This window comes from Salmo trutta, chromosome 6 (genome assembly GCF_901001165.1).
Source record: "Salmo trutta chromosome 6, fSalTru1.1, whole genome shotgun sequence".
NCBI classification, from domain to species: Eukaryota; Metazoa; Chordata; class Actinopteri; order Salmoniformes; family Salmonidae; genus Salmo; species Salmo trutta.
In genome coordinates, this window is record NC_042962.1 from 3613390 (window position 1) to 3631562 (window position 18173).

The 18173-nt window shown below is 43.0% G+C and overlaps 1 protein-coding gene across 1 annotated transcript in view; it reads left to right on the forward strand.

Moving 5' to 3' along the window:
• The first annotated feature begins 100 nt into the window (after positions 1–100).
• Positions 101–18173, forward strand: part of LOC115195323 (junctophilin-1) — a 28876-nt gene continuing 10803 nt past the window's right edge. The window contains exon 1 of the mRNA XM_029755100.1: positions 101–116. The gene's annotated coding sequence lies outside the window, so the exon portion shown is untranslated. The remainder of the gene's footprint in view (positions 117–18173) is intronic.

Below are 18173 nucleotides of genomic sequence, written 5' to 3' on the forward strand. Positions count from 1 at the left end.
CACCATTCAGGTAACATTCTAGACCACCTGACTTCGACCAACCAGGTAACATTCTAGACCACCATGACTTCCACCAACCAGGTAACATTCTAGATCCCCAAACTTCCACCAACCAGGTAACATTCTAGACCAACGACTTCTATCAACCAGGTAACATTCTAGACACATGACTTCCACCAACCAGTAACATTCTAGATCACCTAACTTCCACCACCAGGTAACATTCTAGACCACCTGACTTCTACCAACCAGGTAACATTCTAGATCACCTAACTTCCATTAACCAGGTAACATTCTAGACCACCTGACTTCCAACCAGGTAACATCTAGATCACCTAACTTCCAAACCAGGTAACATTCTAGATCACCTAACTTCCACCACCAGGTAACATTCTAGACACCTGACTTCTACCAACCAGTAACATTCTAGATCCCCAAACTTCCACAATCAGGTAACATCTAGATCACCTAATTCTACCACCAGGTAACATTCTAGACCACCTGATTCTACCAACCAGGTAACATTCTAGATCCCCAAACTTCCACCATTCAGGTAACATTCTAGACCACCTGACTTCGACCAAACAGGTAACATTCTAGACCACATGACTTCCACCAACCAGGTAACATTCTAGATCCCAAATTCCACCAACCAGGTAACATTCTAGACCACCTGACTTCTATCAACCAGGTAACATTCTAGACCACATGACTTCCACCAACCAGGTAACATTCTAGATCACCTAACTTCACCACCAGGTAACATTCTAGACCACCTGATTCTACCACCAGGTAAACATTCTAGATCACCTAACTTCCACCACCAGGTAACATTCTAGACCACTGACTTACAAACCAGGTAACATTCTAGATCACCTAACTTCCACCAACCAGGTAACAATCTAGATCACCTGACTCCACCAACCAGGTAACATTCTAGACCAAGTATCTTCCACTAACCAGGTAACATTCTAGACCACCTAACTTCCACCAACCAGGTAACAATCTAGATCACCTGACTTCCACCAACCAGGTAACATTCTAGATTATCTATCTTCCACACACCAGGTAACATTCTAGACCACCTAACTTCCACCAAGCAGGTAACATTCTAGATCACCTGACTTCTACCAACCAGGTAACATTCTAGACCACCTGACTTCTACAACCAGGTAACATTCTAGATCACCTGACTTCCACCAAGCAGGTAACATTCTAGATCACCCTGACTTCTACCAACCAGGTAACATTCTAGACCACCTGACTTCTACCAACCAGGTAACATTCTAGACCAACATGACTTCCACCAACCAGGTAACATTCTAGATCACCTAACTTCCACCAACCAGGTAACATTCTAGATCACCTAACTTCCACCACCAGGTAACATTCTAGATCACCTGACTTCCACCAACCAGGTAACATTCTAGATCACATGACTTCCACCAACCAGGTAACATTCTAGATTATCTAACTTCCACCATTCAGGTAACATTCTAGACCACCTTGTCACATTCACTATCCATGTATCAGTAACTCCAGGGGGGGCTATCCTAGCAGATCCCTATTTGAACAGGCCCCTATACCAAACCAACAGGCCCTTTATACAAACCTGCCTCTATACAAACCTGCCCCAATACAACTAGGCCCCTATATGAACAGGCCCCATACAAACAAGCCCCTATACCAAACCAACAGGCCTCATACAAACAGGCCCCAATACAAACAGGCCCCAATACTAACAGGCCCCCAATACAACAGGCCCCTATACCAAATCAACAGGCCCCTATACAAACCTGCCCCTATACAAACCTGCCCTAAAACAAACAGGCCCCTATTCAAACCTGCCCCTATACAAACAGGCCCCTATACCAAATCAACAGGCCCCTATACAAACCTGCCCCTATACAAACCTGCCCCAAAACAAACAGGCCCCTATACAAACCTGCCCCTATACAACAGGCCCCTATATGAACAGGCCCCAATACAAACAGGCCCCAATATGAACAGGCCCCTATATGAACAGGCCCCAACACAACCAGTCCCCTTTACAAACAGGCCCCAATACAAACAGGCCCCAATACTAACAGGCCCCTATTCAAACAGGCCCCTATACCAAACCAACAGGCCCCTATACAAACCTACCTCTATACAAACCTGCCCCAATACAAACAGGCCCCTATATGAACAGGCCCCAATACTAACAGGACCCTATACAACCAGGCCCCTTTACAAACAGGCCCCAATACAAACAGGCCCCATACTAACAGGCACCTATACAAAACAGGCCCCAACAAAAACAGGCCCCTATTCAAACAGGCCCCTATACCAAACCAACAGGCCCCTATACAAACCTACCTCTATACAACCTGCCCCAATACAAACAGGCCCCTATACAAACCTGCCCCAATACAAACCTGCCCCAATACAAACAGGCCCCTATATGAACAGGCCCCAATACTACAGGACCCTATACAACCAGGCCCCTATACAAACAGGCCCCAATACAAACAGGCCCCAATACAAACAGGCCCCTATATGAACAGGCCCCAATACAAACATGCCCCTATATGAAGAGGCCCCAATACAAACAGGCCCCAATACAAACAGGCCCCTATATGAACAGGCCCCAATACAAACAGGCCCCTATAAAAACAGGCCCTTATATGAACAGGCCCCCAATATGAACAGGCCCCTATACAAACAGGCCCCTATACAAACAGGCCCCCTATACAAATAGGCTCCAATACAAACAGGCCCTATATGAACAGGCCCCAATACAAACAGGCCCCAATACAAACAGGCCCCAATACAAACAGACCCCAATACAAACAGGCCCCTATATAAACAGGCCCAAAAACAAACAGGCCCCAATACGAACAGGCCCCTATATGAACAGGCCCCAATACAAACAGGCCCCTATACAAACAGGCCCCTATATGAACAGGCCCCTATACAAACAGGCCCCATACAAACAGGCTCCAATACAAACAGGCCCTATATGAACAGGCCCCAATAAAAACAGGCCCCATACAAACAGGCCCCTATATGAACAGGCCCCTATATGAAACAGGCCCCAATACAAACAGGCCCCAATATGAACAGGCCCTATATGAACAGGCCCCAATACAAACAGGCCCCCTATAAAACAGGCCCCTATATGAACAGTCCCCTATACAAACAGGCCCCTATACAAAACAGGCCCTATATGAACAGGCCCCAATACAAACAGGCCCTATACAAACAGGCCCTATACAAACAGGCCCCTATATGAACAGGCCCTATACAACAGGCCCCTATACAAACAGGCCCCTATATGAACAGGCCCCAATACTAACAGACCCCAATACTAACAGGCCCTATATGAACAGGCCCAATACAAACAGGCCCCAATACAAACAGGCCCCTATATGAACAGGCCCCAATACAAACAGGCCCTATACAAACAGGCCCCTATACAAACAGGCCCCTATATGAACAGGCCCCCTATACAAACAGGCCCCTATATGAACAGGCCCCAATACAAACGGCCCCTATACAAACAGGCCCCAATACAAACAGGCCCCAATACTAACAGGCCCCTATACAAACAGGCCCCTATACAAACAGGCCCCTATATGAACAGGCCCCTATACAAACAGGCCCCTAAACAAACAGGCCCCTATATGAACAAGGCCCCAATACTAACAGACCCCAATACTAACAGGCCCCCTATATGAACAGGCCCCAATACAAACAGGCCCCAATACAAACAGGCCCCCATATGAACAGGCCCCAATGCAAACAGGCCCCAATACAAACAGGCCCCTATATGAACAGGCCCCAATATGAACAGGCCCCAATACAAAAAGGCCCCTATATGAACAGGCCCCAATACAAACAGGCCCCTATATGAGCAGGCCCCTATATGAACAGGCCCCAATACAAACAGGCCCCAATACAAACAGGCCCCTATATGAACAGGCCCCTATATGAACAGGCCCCAATACAAACAGGCCCCTATATGAATAGGCCCCAATTCAACAGGCCCCTATATGAACAGGGCCCCAATACAAAAAGGCCCCTATATGAACAGCCCCAATACAAACCTGCCCCTATACAAACAGCACCTATATGAACAGGCCCCAATACAAACAGGCCCCTATATGAACAGGCCCCTATATAACAGGCCCCTATATGCAACAGGCCCCAATATGAACAGGCCCCAATACAAACAGGCCCCTATACTAACAGTCCCCAATACAAACAGGCCCAAATACAAACAGGCCCCTATATGACAGGCCCCAATACAAACAGGTCCCTATATGAAACAGGCCCCAATATGAACAGGCCCCAATATGAAACAGGCCCCAATACAAACAGGCCCCTATACTAACAGTCCCCCAATTTGAACAGGCCCCAATACAAACAGGCCCAATACAAACAGCCCTATATGAAACAGGCCCAAATACAAACAGGCCCCTATATGAACAGGCCCAATACAAACAGACCCCAATACAACATGCCCCTTATTGAACAGGCCCCGTATATGAACAGGCCTTTACTGACCTCCCAGCATTGTAATTTCATCCGTCACAGTTAGACCTACACAGTAAACTCTCTGTAGCCCCAGGGTACCCGGTTTCCCGGAGGGTTTAGGGTTAACAAGGACTGGGAGTGAATTACAGTATTTGACAATTACTTGTTTTCACCAAGCGGTTCTTTCTCAATCAATGTATTTTATAAAGCCCTTTTACGTCAGCAGATGGTCACAACGTGCTGATCAGAAACCCAGCCTAAAACCCCCACACAGCAAAGCAATGCAGATGTAGGAAACACAGTCCTTTTCTGTCGCCTTCTCTCTCTATCTCTCCTCCTTTTTTCTCTCCTCATCTCTCTTTCTCTCTCTCCCTGTAGTGATATCTCTCGCTCTCTCTATCCTCTCTCTCTCTATCTCTCCTCTCTCGTCTCTCTATCTCTCTCCTTCTCTCTACTTCTCCCCCCTCTCTCTATCTCTCTCCTTCTCTCTCTCTCCCCTGTATTTCTTCCCTCTCTCTCCCTCTCCTTCCTCTCTCTCTCTCTCTCTCCTCTCTCTCTCTCTCTCTCTCTCTCTCTCTAGCTCTCTCTCTTCTCTCTCTCCTGTATTTCTCTCTCTCTCTCCTCTACTCTCTCTCTCTCTCTCTCCCTCTCCTTTCTCTATCTATTTTCAGTTATTTAAGTTTCACCGAAGTCGTACTTGTGCCATTTATGGAAAGATGTGTTCTAATTGAAGCCCTGAGTCTGTATTGACCTGAGTCCCCAGTTCCTGACCAGTATCTATGAATACTCTGTAATGAAAGGTACGCATTCCAATGCCACCCTACCCCTATCCCTTTTACCTATATAGTGCACTACTTTTGACCTAGCCTTGCTACAAACCAGGCTTCCAACGATGTGATTTGGGAGGTGTGGCAACGCAAGACTACTTTTGACCAGACCCTCGTGGGCCCTGTTCAACGTAGTGCACTATATAGGGAATATAGGGTGTCATTTAGGACACAAAATGTCTGTCGTTCTAAGGGGCTGTAATATTAAACCAGAGCCATTGAACAAGGTTACACAATGAGCCACTGTGTTTCAGCACTGACAAAAAACAGAGCCTGTTTGAGCATGGTAGAAACGGGTACAGTAAAATGTTCTGGATAGAATGGGGGCATTGACGAGAGTCTGGGCGACATTATACTAGATCTCTTCTGTCATAAAAGTATGAAACGTAAAAAATATTTGACTGATTTAGCCTGTTTTTGTTTGTGTTTTATTTGTATTTTTTTTTCTTGTATAGTGCGTTCTCAGTATGGTCCTGTTTTGCTCAGTTGGTAAGGCATGGTGCTTGCAATGCCATGGTTGTGGGTTTGATTCCTACCGGGGACCCCCATAGGAAAATATATACACACTGTACTGTAAGTGTCTTTGAATGAAGCAGCCAGTAGCTCCTGTTTGAGTTATTCTCTGTGAGGTCCCTAAATACCAGCTTGGTGTCAACTGACTCTGTTCCTCTTTATAGGGTAAGAGGAGTTTTACAAGGAATGCCTGCTACCCGATGCTACATAAATCCTCATGGTTAGGGCTCCGACGGGGTCAAGAGGTCAGGTTTGAGGTTAGAACCAGTCAGTAAATTCCAATGATAAAAGTACATCGGGTATCATGAAATCAGTACGTTTTTAGCTGCTACAACTATTTTACCAGGCAAGTCAGTTAAGAAAAAATTATTATTTCACCAATGACAGCCTAGGAACAGTGGGTTAACTGCCTTGTTCAGGGGCAGAACAACAGATTTGTACCTTGTCAGCTCAGGGATTCAATCTTGTAACCTTTCGGTTACTAGTCCAACGCTCTAACCACTAGGCTACGCTGCCGCCACTGGACAGCTTCTACCGGCCCAGGTACCAGTTCCATGGGCTGGTAACTTAGTCAGGAAAGCTTGAAGGGCCCTAGCAGCCTCAGAGCATAATTGATACATCCTTTAGTAATGGTCCAGAACTCTACCCATATTAATGTAATAACTTCTTCATACCACCCAAGTCTCTACACTCCAAAGTGGTTCTGCAGCTGTCCCCATAGGAGAACCTTTTTTTGGTTCCAGGTAGAACTCTCTTGGGTTCCATGTGTAACAGTATAGATTCCGTCCCTCTCCTCGCCCCAACCTGGGCTTGAACCAGGGACCCTCTGCACACATCAACAACTGACACCCCACGAAGCATCGTTACCCATCGCGCCACAAAAGCCCCGCTTTGCAGAGCAAGGGGAACAACTACTTCAGGTCTCAGAGCGAGCGACATCGCCAATTGAAACGCTATTAGCGCGCACCACCGCTAACTAACTAGCCATTTCACATCGGTTACACATGTAGAACCCTCCGTGTAAAGGGTTCTACATGGAACACAAAAGGATTCTACCTGAAACCAAAAGGAGTTCTTCAAAGGGTTATTGGGACAGCTGAAGAACCCTTTTTGGTTCTAGATAGCAGCTTTTTAATCTAAAAGTGTAGAGACAGTCTGTCTCGGGAAGCTACTTCACCCCTCCTTCCCTCCCTCAGCAGCCCCAGGTATATTTAGTCCTGTGACCTAGTCTGGTAGCACTGATGTGGCTCTCTGCCCAACTCTCGCTGGCTATAATATAGGGTATGAGTAGCAGATCAACAATGAGAGGCATGTAAACGTGTCCCTTTATGCAGCCTCAGAGTCACACTGGCAGCCTCCAAAATGGTACACTAAAATGTGTGCACTATATACGGACAATAGGGTGAGATTTCGGAGGTACTATATCTACTGACATACTGGCTGGCTGGGGACAGGACAAGGTCTGTTGGTTGTTGGTTGTTGGCGTTGTGGAAAACACTGGTAATTCCTGTCCACCCGGTGAGCCTCAGACAGGTGTTCTAGAATGTCTTAGAGTTCTAGAGTGTTCCAGAGTTTGAGTATCCTAGAGTTCTAGAGTTCTAGTGTTCTAGAGTGTCCAAGGGTTCTATAGTGTTCTAGAGTTCTATAGTGTTCTGGAGTTCTATAGTGTTCTTGAGTTCTATAGTGTTCTAGAGTTCTATAGTGACTTCACACTGATCTATTTTTTACAGAAACACATAAAATCCCTTTTTTGGTCGACTGAGGGACCTTACGATTATCTGTATGTGTGGGGTACAGAGGTGAGGTAATCATTTAAACCTCATGTTAAACACTATTATTGCACCCAGAGTGAGTCCATGCAACTTACTATGTGACTTGTTAAGCAAATTGTTACTCCTGAACTTATTTAGGCTTGCCATAACAAAGGGGTTGAATACTTATTGACTCAACACATTTAAGTTTTACATTTTATATGAATTCTAAAGAAAATCCCCAAAAAACATAATTCCACTTTGACGTTATGGGGTATTGTGGGTAGGCCAGTGGCACAGAATCTCAGTTTAATCCATTTTAAATTCAAAATGTGGGAAAAAATCAAGTGGTGTGAATACTTACTGAAGGCCCTGTATATACTGTGTGTATGTGAATGGTGTGTATAGACAGTAGTTATATAGGATGAGCCATGACTAGAATACAGTATATGAAGTGGGTAAAACAGTATGTAAATATAATTAAAGTGACTAGTCTTCAATGGCTCTATGTACATAGGGCAGCAATTACATAGTTACAACAACTAAGTTACAAGAACTCTGATAACTAAATTACAATAACTTAGTTACAATAACTCTGATAACTAAGTTACAATAACTTAGTTAGAATAACTCTGATAACTAAATTACAATAACTTAGTTAGAATAACTCTGATAACTAAATTACAATAACTTAGTTAGAATAACTCTGATAACTAAATTACAATAACTCTGATAACTAAATTAAAATAACTTAGTTACAATAACTCTGATAACTAAGTTACAATAACTTAGTTACAATAACTCTGATAACTAAATTACAATAACTTAGTTACAATAACTCTGATAACTAAGTTACAATAACTCTGATAACTAAGTTACAATAACTTAGTTACAATAACTCTGATAACTAAGTTACAATAACTTAGTTACAATAACTCTGATAACTAAGTTACAATAACTTAGTTACGATAACTCTGACAACTAAGTTACAATAACTTAGTTACAATAACGCTGATAACTAAATTACAATAACTTAGTTACAATAACGCTGATAACTAAGTTACAATAACTTAGTTACGATAACTCTGACAACTAAGTTACAATAACTTAGTTACAATAACGCTGATAACTAAGTTACAATAACTTAGTTACAATAACTCTGATAACTAAGTTACAATAACTTATTTAAAATTAACCTAACAGATAGCAGTGTTGGGCGATTTGGAAAGCCATAGTTAGTCAATAAATAATATAATAATACTCGTAGTAAAGGTTTCAATCTTTAGCTCACAATCTGTGGATACTTTAGTATTATAAAGGTTAAAAAATGTTGTAAAACATCATAGCACAATTGAAAAATATATGGAAACATGGAAACTAAATGAAGGTGGTCTATGGTGATAGGTGGGATGGGCTGAGAGTGGTTGAGGGGTGGGATTAAAGAGCTGAGGTCTATGGTGATTGGTGGGATGGGCTGAGAGTGGCTGAGGGGTGGGATTAAAGAGCTGGGGTCTATGGTGATAGGTGGGATGGGCTGAGAGTGGCTGAGGGGTGGGATTAAAGAGTTTATGTTTGGTCATGTGTTATTGTCATGTGACTGCTTTATATAAAAGTATCATGTGTAAAATGTGTAAAATATGTAAAATGTGTGTATATGTAGCAGAAATGTTCGAAAATATATATATTTATATATTTGTCCCATCTGTGTGGATGGGTTACAAAAAAAATAAATAAAATACTCCCAGAAGAAAAACAAGGTCCCATTCAAAACCCTAACAGATTATCACCCAGTTTCTCTCTTGTCTGTGTGTACGTGTGTGGTTCAGATGAGGGTCACTGGGAAGAGGACCGTGACCTTTTACGATTGGTTCACACATACCACCATGGCCTAAACACTGTGTGTTTTGTGTGCTGCTTGCATGCGTGCGTGCGTGCTTGACCGCGTGTCCGTATGGTCCGCATTACCGCGTGTCCTCGTGACCGCGTACGTGCGTGCGTGTGTGTGTGTGAGAGAGATCCCGTGTGTATGGTGGGTGTGTTTTATGGAGTGACGTTAATTGGTCTATATTTGGAGGTGATGTGTGCTACCCGGGAACCAATGGAGACATAGCTGGAATCCCAGGCAGCGTTCTGGGGGGGGGAATAGCTCAGCTCTCTGCCCCCCCTTTCTCTCTCCTCTGCCTGGGCCTGACACACACCACCTGTCCCTTCTCTCAGACAGACCTCCTGGAGGGTGTCCTTATCATTCTAACGTTTTCCTTACCTCTAATACCTTAACGCTTTACCATAATGGATAATAGTGAAGGTTCATAAAGATGGCGGCCCATTTTATGTATGGTCCTTGCTATCTGAGATCCTTGGGACGTCAAAACACATATCAGGACAAGAGATAACACAACACTACATAAAGAGAGACCTAAGACAACAACACAGCATGGCAGCAACACATAACAGCATGGTAGCAACACATGACAACACAGCATGGTAGCAACACATGACAACACAGCATGGTAGCAACACATGACAACACAGCATGGTAGCAACACATGACAACACAGCATGGTAGCAACACCACATGACAACAACATGGTAGCAACACAACATGACAACAGCATGGTAGCAGCACAACATGACAACAACATGGTAGCAGCACAACATGGTAGCAGCACAAAACATGGTAAAAACATTATTGGACAAAGACAACAGCACAAAGGGCAAGAAGGTAGAGACAACAATACATCATGCGAAGCAGCCACAACTGTCAGTAAGAGTGTCCTTGATTGAGTCTTTGAATGAAGAGATGGAGATAAAACTTGTTCCAGTCGATAGCTGCAGCGAACTGAAAAGAGGAGCGACACAGGGATGTTTGTGCTTTGGGGACCTTTAACAGAATGTGACTGGCAGAACGGGTGTTGTATGTGGAGGATGAGGGCTGCAGTAGGTATCTCAGATAGGGGGGAGTGAACGGGTGTTGTATGTGGAGGATGAGGGCTGCAGTAGATATCTCAGATAGGGGGGAGTGAACGGGTGTTGTATGTGGAGGATGAGGGCTGCAGTAGGTATCTCAGATAGGGGGGAGTGAACGGGTGTTGTATGTGGAGGATGAGGGCTGCAGTAGATATCTCAGATAGGGGGGAGTGAACGGGTGTTGTATGTGGAGGATGAGGGCTGCAGTAGATATCTCAGATAGGGGGGAGTGAACGGGTGTTGTATGTGGAGGATGAGGGCTGCAGTAGATATCTCAGATAGGGGGGAGTGAACGGGTGTTGTATGTGGAGGATGAGGGCTGCAGTAGATATCTCAGATAGGGGGGAGTGAACGGGTGTTGTATGTGGAGGATGAGGGCTGCAGTAGGTATCTCAGATAGGGGGGAGTGAACGGGTGTTGTATGTGGAGGATGAGGGCTGCAGTAGGTATCTCAGATAGGGGGGAGTGAACGGGTGTTGTATGTGGAGGATGAGGGCTGCAGTAGATATCTCAGATAGGGGGGAGTGAACGGGTGTTGTATGTGGAGGATGAGGGCTGCAGTAGGTATCTCAGATAGGGGGGAGTGAACGGGTGTTGTATGTGGAGGATGAGGGCTGCAGTAGGTATCTCAGATAGGGGGGAGTGAACGGGTGTTGTATGTGGAGGATGAGGGCTGTAGTAGATATCTCAGATAGGGAGGAGTGAACGGGTGTTGTATGTGGAGGATGAGGGCTGCAGTAGATATCTCAGATAGGGGGGAGTGAACGGGTGTTGTATGTGGAGGATGAGGGCTGCAGTAGGTATCTCAGATAGGGGGGAGTGAACGGGTGTTGTATGTGGAGGATGAGGGCTGCAGTAGATATCTCACATAGGGGGGGAGTGAACGGGTGTTGTATGTGGAGGATGAGGGCTGCAGGAGATATCTCAGATAGGGGGGAGTGAACGGGTGTTGTATGTGGAGGATGAGGGCTGCAGTAGGTATCTCAGATAGGGGGGAGTGAACGGGTGTTGTATGTGGAGGATGAGGGCTGCAGTAGATATCTCAGATAGGGGGGAGTGAACGGGTGTTGTATGTGGAGGATGAGGGCTGCAGTAGATATCTCAGATAGGGGGGAGTGAATGGGTGTTGTATGTGGAGGATGAGGGCTGCAGTAGGTATCTCAGATAGGGGGGAGTGAGGCATAATAAAGGAGAATAAAAAATGAAAACTATCAACGGAGTAAAAAAGTCATGAAACGTCTCAAGATGACGGACGAACAGGTGGATACAATTGATTTTCAATGGGCTCACCGTTTCGGTGGCAGAGGGGAGGGAAGACCCTTGTTCCGATCGAAGCTATGCTAACTCACTACAAAATTAAGTTTGCCTTGTTACGACAGTGTAGGGAACCCGAAGAGAACCCCATTCTCTATTTATGAACAATTTCCCCATGAAATAGTGGAGAGACAACGTGCCCTGTACCCCACTTTGAAAAGGCTCTGAGCAGAGAAGCAGAATGTTTGTCTAGTGGTCGAAACAACCAAATGTTCAAGGACTCGAAGATTCCAACGTGGCTGTGAGTGATAGTGTAACAGTATAGCTTCCATCCCTCTCCTCGCCCCAACCTGGGCTCGAACCAGGGACCGTCTGCACACATCGACAACAGCCACCCTCAAAGCATCGTTACCCATCGCCCCACAAAAGCCGCGGCCCTTGCAGAGCAAGGGGAACAACTACTTCAAGGTCTCAGAGCGAGTGACGTCACGGAATGAAACGCTGTTAGCGCGCACCACCGCTAACTACCTAGCCATTTCACATCGGTTACACCACCGCTAACTAACTAGCCATTTCACATTGGTTACACCACCGCTAACTAGCTAGCCATTTCACATCGGTTACACCCCCGCTAACTAGCTAGCCATTTCACATTGGTTACACCACCGCTAACTAGCTAGCCATTTCACATCGGTTACACCACCGCTAACTAGCTAGCCGTTTCACATCGGTTACACCACCGCTAACTAGCTAGCCATTTCACATCGGTTACATCACCGCTAACTAGCTAGCCATTTCACATCGGTTACACCACCGCTAACTAGCTAGCCATTTCACATCGGTTACACCACCGCTAACTAGCTAGCCGTTTCACATCGGTTACACCACCGCTAACTAGCTAGCCATTTCACATCGGTTACATCACCGCTAACTAGCTAGCCTTTTCACATCGGTTACACCACCGCTAACTAGCTAGCCATTTCACATCGGTTACACCACCGCTAACTAACTAGCCATTTCACATCGGTTACACCACCGCTAACTAGCTAGCCATTTCACATCGGTTACACCACCGCTAACTAGCTAGCCATTTCACATCGGTTACATCACCGCTAACTAGCTAGCCTTTTCACATCGGTTACACCACCGCTAACTAGCTAGCCATTTCACATCGGTTACATCACCGCTAACTAGCTAGCCATTTCACATCGGTTACACCACCGCTAACTAGCTAGCCATTTCACATCGGTTACACCACCGCTAACTAGCTAGCCGTTTCACATCGGTTACACCACCGCTAACTAGCTAGCCATTTCACATCGGTTACATCACCGCTAACTAGCTAGCCTTTTCACATCGGTTACACCACCGCTAACTAGCTAGCCATTTCACATCGGTTACACCACCGCTAACTAACTAGCCATTTCACATCGGTTACACTAGCTACCTCCTGACTGATAGACATTTGCTCCGCAGTACAATTACGGATTCATTTGTTTTTTACAACAACAACAAAAAAAAACTTTTTAACATTATGGACTCAATTTAATTTGAAATGTTTTATTTTGTATATTTTTTTATTCATGCAGTATGGAACCATGGACTTACAATAAGGTTGCATTTATGGTAATGCAGAATGGGTATGATGGATTTATCCTTTTTCTATTTAGGCAATATGGAACTTTGAACTATATGGACTTAAAAATCAGGTTTTGATTTAGGGGAAGATGGGTAAGACTGACCTTTTACTTTTTATTGATTATTTATTTAATTAATTAATTAATTAATAATAATAACAATAATTAATTAATTGTTATTGTTGTTATTATTATTATTATTAATTAATTAATAATAACAATAATTAATTAATAATAATAATAACAATAACAATAATTAATTAATTGTTATTGTTGCTATTATTATTATTAATTAATTAATTGATAATAACAATAACGATAATTAATAATAATAATAACAATAATTATTTAATTGTGTCACAAAACACAAGTGACACCAACATCAATTTAAATATGGCCTCCAATTAGAGACAACGACAACCATCTGCCTCTAATTGGAGGTCATGCCAAACAAAACTAATCTAGAAATACAAAAACTAGAAACTAAACATAGAAATACAAAAACAGACAAACACCCCCTGTCACGCCCTGACCTACTCTACCATTGAAAATAACAACTACTATGGTCAGGACGTGACAATGATATGACCTAATTGTAGAGGTCGGGTATATTATGACATAAAAGCTGTTTTGTAGCGCGGCCCTTGTTCCCAGATGTGAATCAGGAACAATTATGATTTAAGATAAAACATAAACATAAATATGAATAGATCTAATATAGAGCTAAAAGATTATAGAATGAAAAACCTGCCTTGGTTCTCTATTGACATAAGCCTATACCATCCTAAAATAACTGGTGTCATTATCCTTTTACATTTAAAAAGTAAATCTCCACGTTAAAAAATGTAAAGCACATACAGTATTATTGTCCTGATACACAACGGTAAATGGATTGGATATTGTCAACAGTGTTTTTGTCTCTATTAGTGTTTGACTGGGGCTGGTTCTAACACTGGGATACACTGATTAAAAACCAACACAATAACTGGCTTATGGAAGCACTTCTCTAAGAGAGAAGTATATTATATGTTTCTATATAAGCTATTTTTGCTACCTTTTTATATTCTTGATACTGATGATATAGGCCTGGGCGTAAAACAGCCGAGGTGATAGAGCAACGACACTGGAATAAAAATAAAATGTGTGGAGAGAGATTTGGTTTTACAAGTTTACTCGCTCTGGTTTGTCAGTAGTGCATGTATTCTTAGCTGTCGTGCCGTGGCTGTGTCAGAGTCGATTGCAAATTAAACTTATGCACCACACTACCCATAAAGGGATACATAAGACTATAACGTTTCAGGCATGACTCAGATGTAGACAGTGTCAAAGTAACACAAGTGTATTACTAGAACAAGGGGCAGGCAAAACGACAGGTCAAAGGGCAGGCAGAGGTCAGTAATCCAGTGTAGTGTGACAAGGTACAGAAATGGCAGGCAGGCTCAGGGTCAGGGCAGTCAAAACCTGGAAAACTAGAAAACAGGAACTAGAAACAGACAGAAGCATGGGGGGAAAACCTCTGGTAGGCTTGACGAACAAAACAAACTGGCAACAGACAAACAGAGAACACAGGTATAAATACACTGGGGATAATGGGGAAGATGGGCGACACCTGGAAAGTCATTAGCGGCTGTTAGAATCTGTGTTTGTTTATACTTCTTCCTTTTTGTCGGAATAAAACATAATAATATATAAAACAGGATATAATGAGGAATACATCAAATATGTCTTGCATGTAATGGAAATAAAGAACTGGTTCTAAAGGTATTTTTCTCCTCAGACTGGGCAGATTATAGCCTTGCTTTGACTTTATAAATATGAGCATGAATCTACAATATTTTACTGTTTTTTATTTCTACTAATATGATATACTATTCTTATTGTTTATATCTGACTGTTTTCTGACTGTTTTCCATGTTATTTGGGGTTAGTTCTCTTAATAGATGTACGTTAGATCTACAGGGATTTGAATGTGTGAGTGAAGGGTGGAAATATTGAATTATGTTTTCATGGGACGGCCCGTATTTCCCTCTGGCCTACGCCAATTGGCAGTCATGGGTTTGCCTTAGGATGCAAAGGTGCGTCATGAGTCAGGTAGATGGTCTGACGGTTTTAGTGACAGCAGACCTAGATATGTTGGGAGGTTTTAGTGGTGGAATATCAGGACAATTGGAGGTTTACAAAGTTGCAGCTACAGTATGCTTAACAGTGCAAATTATTATAGTACAGCTATATGGACACTTAATCATCATGGTGCTTTTTAATGGTACGTTTATAAACATTGGTTGTGGTAAGTATAATTGAAACTTTGGTATCATTATGGTAAGTGGGGAAATAAGTAAAGCCAGTTATAATTATAATGGCTCAACAGATCATAAAAAAAAAGAAGATACATTTTTACCTGGAAAAAAAGAGAAATAATATAATATCTATTGTTTACAGGAAAATCATTCAACAATTTTAGATGAAGTTGTGTGGAAAAAAGACTGGGGGGTTAATAATAAAAAATAATATTACAAAAATTAAAAAAGGGTTATGGTTAAGGTTAGGGTTCAAGGATAGGGTTTAGAGTAGCGACGTCCCAAGGATCCCGTATAGCACTAACCCATCATGTTTGAGGTAATTCTTTATTAGTATGCGCAAATATATAAATGCCCACCTTATGAACACACACACACACACACACAGATACACACACACAGTGTGACCAGTGAGTGCTTCCTTTATGATGTTGGTTAATACAGTATGTTCTGACTCCTGTGGTTAACATGCACAGGCATGTAAACAAACAAAGACGGACATGAAAGCTTTGCTACTAGGAATCCCAGCTAACGTTACTACGTAGAGGACCATCCACTCTCCTCATCTTTCCTTCTGCAGCTGAATGATCAAGGAAGAGTAAAGACTTTTGTGGTATTTACTGGAGTTTTGCCGGGCAAGCCAGAGCCTAGCTAACTCAGCTAGCTAACTGGTCCCGGACCAATGAAGCTAGCTAGGAAACTATCGGTAGCTAACTATTAACAACCGATTATAATTGGTTCCTATGTTGTTTTAATCATAAGACTACCTGGAACTATGCTAGCTCCCATTCATCTGTTTTTCATAGGACCTCATATTATCTGAAGTGTGTAAAGGTTAGGTAATAGTTAGCTAGCTACTGTACTCAAAATGTAGCTAGATAGTTAGCTAGCTAGTTAGGTAGCTACTCTACTGAAAATGTAGCTAGTTAGCTAACTACTGTACTCAAAATGTAGCTAGATAGTTAGCTAGCTAGCTAGGTAGCTACTCTACTGAAAATGTAGCTAGTTAGCTAGCTACTGTACTCAAAATGTAGCTAGATAGTTAGCTAGCTAGCTAGGTAGCTACTCTACTGAAAATGTAGCTAGTTAGCTAGCTACTGTACTCAAAATGTAGCTAGATAGTTAGCTAGCTAGCTAGGTAGCTACTGTACTCAACATTTACATTTACGTCATTTAGCAGACGCTCTTATCCAGAGCGACTTACAAATTGTAGCTAGATAGTTAGCTAGCTACCTGTCTAGCTAAATAAACAACAGCTTGAAGGCCTAGCTGGCTACTAACTTATATAGATGATCAATATGAAGCTTTTCTTGTAGGGAGCCAAGGAAGCCAAGTCTGGCCTGTATCAGTAATGGACACTAGCTAGACCCTGGGTTTATAAGCACGGATATCGACTCTACCGCACCAGCATGCTTTTGCGGCACAGTCGATAGCGCGCTGGGGGGGGGTTCGAGACCTGCTCCCTGCTGTTTCATTACAATACTAATAACATTACACCGATACAATAGGTCAACTTCTTTCAAAATGTTGTGATGAGTCGGTGCTCTTGTAATAAGGCTGTCACTTGGTCATAATTCATATTCTGTACCAAATACATTGTCTACCGATAAACCTCATACAAAGTATACGTGCCATGTACTTCTAGTACAAACTTAGCTTTGTATTCTCCCCACAACAACACCAGTGTTCCTGTAGCAGAATGGGTATGTACTATAATATGGATTAGAGCCAAGAGAGGAGAGAGTGGTGGCTTGTTAGAACACAGACATGGTTCTAATTTCAGTGGCTTGTTAGAACACAGACATGGTTCTAATTTCAGTGGCTTGTTAGAACACAGACATGGTTCTAATTTCAGTGGCTTATTAGAACACAGACATGGTTCTAATTTCAGTGGTGTTAGAACACAGACATGGTTCTAATTTCAGTGGCTTGTTAGAACACAGACATAGTTCTAATTTCAGTGGTGTTAGAACACAGACATGGTTCTATTTTCAGTGGCTTGTTAGAACACAGACATGGTTCTAATTTCAGGTGTTCTTATGAGGACCCTCCTAATGTCAAAGGCCCCCCCAACCCCCCACCCTCTCAAAAAGAGTGGAACAATGGGAACTCTCAGTAATCACTGCGTGATAGAACCCTAAGCAGTAGACTATAATGAACATGTGGGCTTTCTGTTCATTGTAATCGTTTATTTTATATTCCATTGTTTGCCAGCTTGTAATTGCACATGGTTGTGTAAACATCAGAACAGTCATTGAATGATAAACAGAACAACGATTTAATCCACATCACTTTATGTCAGTATTATACAATTGCTGCTGGCTCAGCCTGTCCACGGTCTGCATCACACACCTCGGGAGTCCTCAGTCCTGTAAGACACCTGAAACACACAGAGGTAGGTTTGTGAAA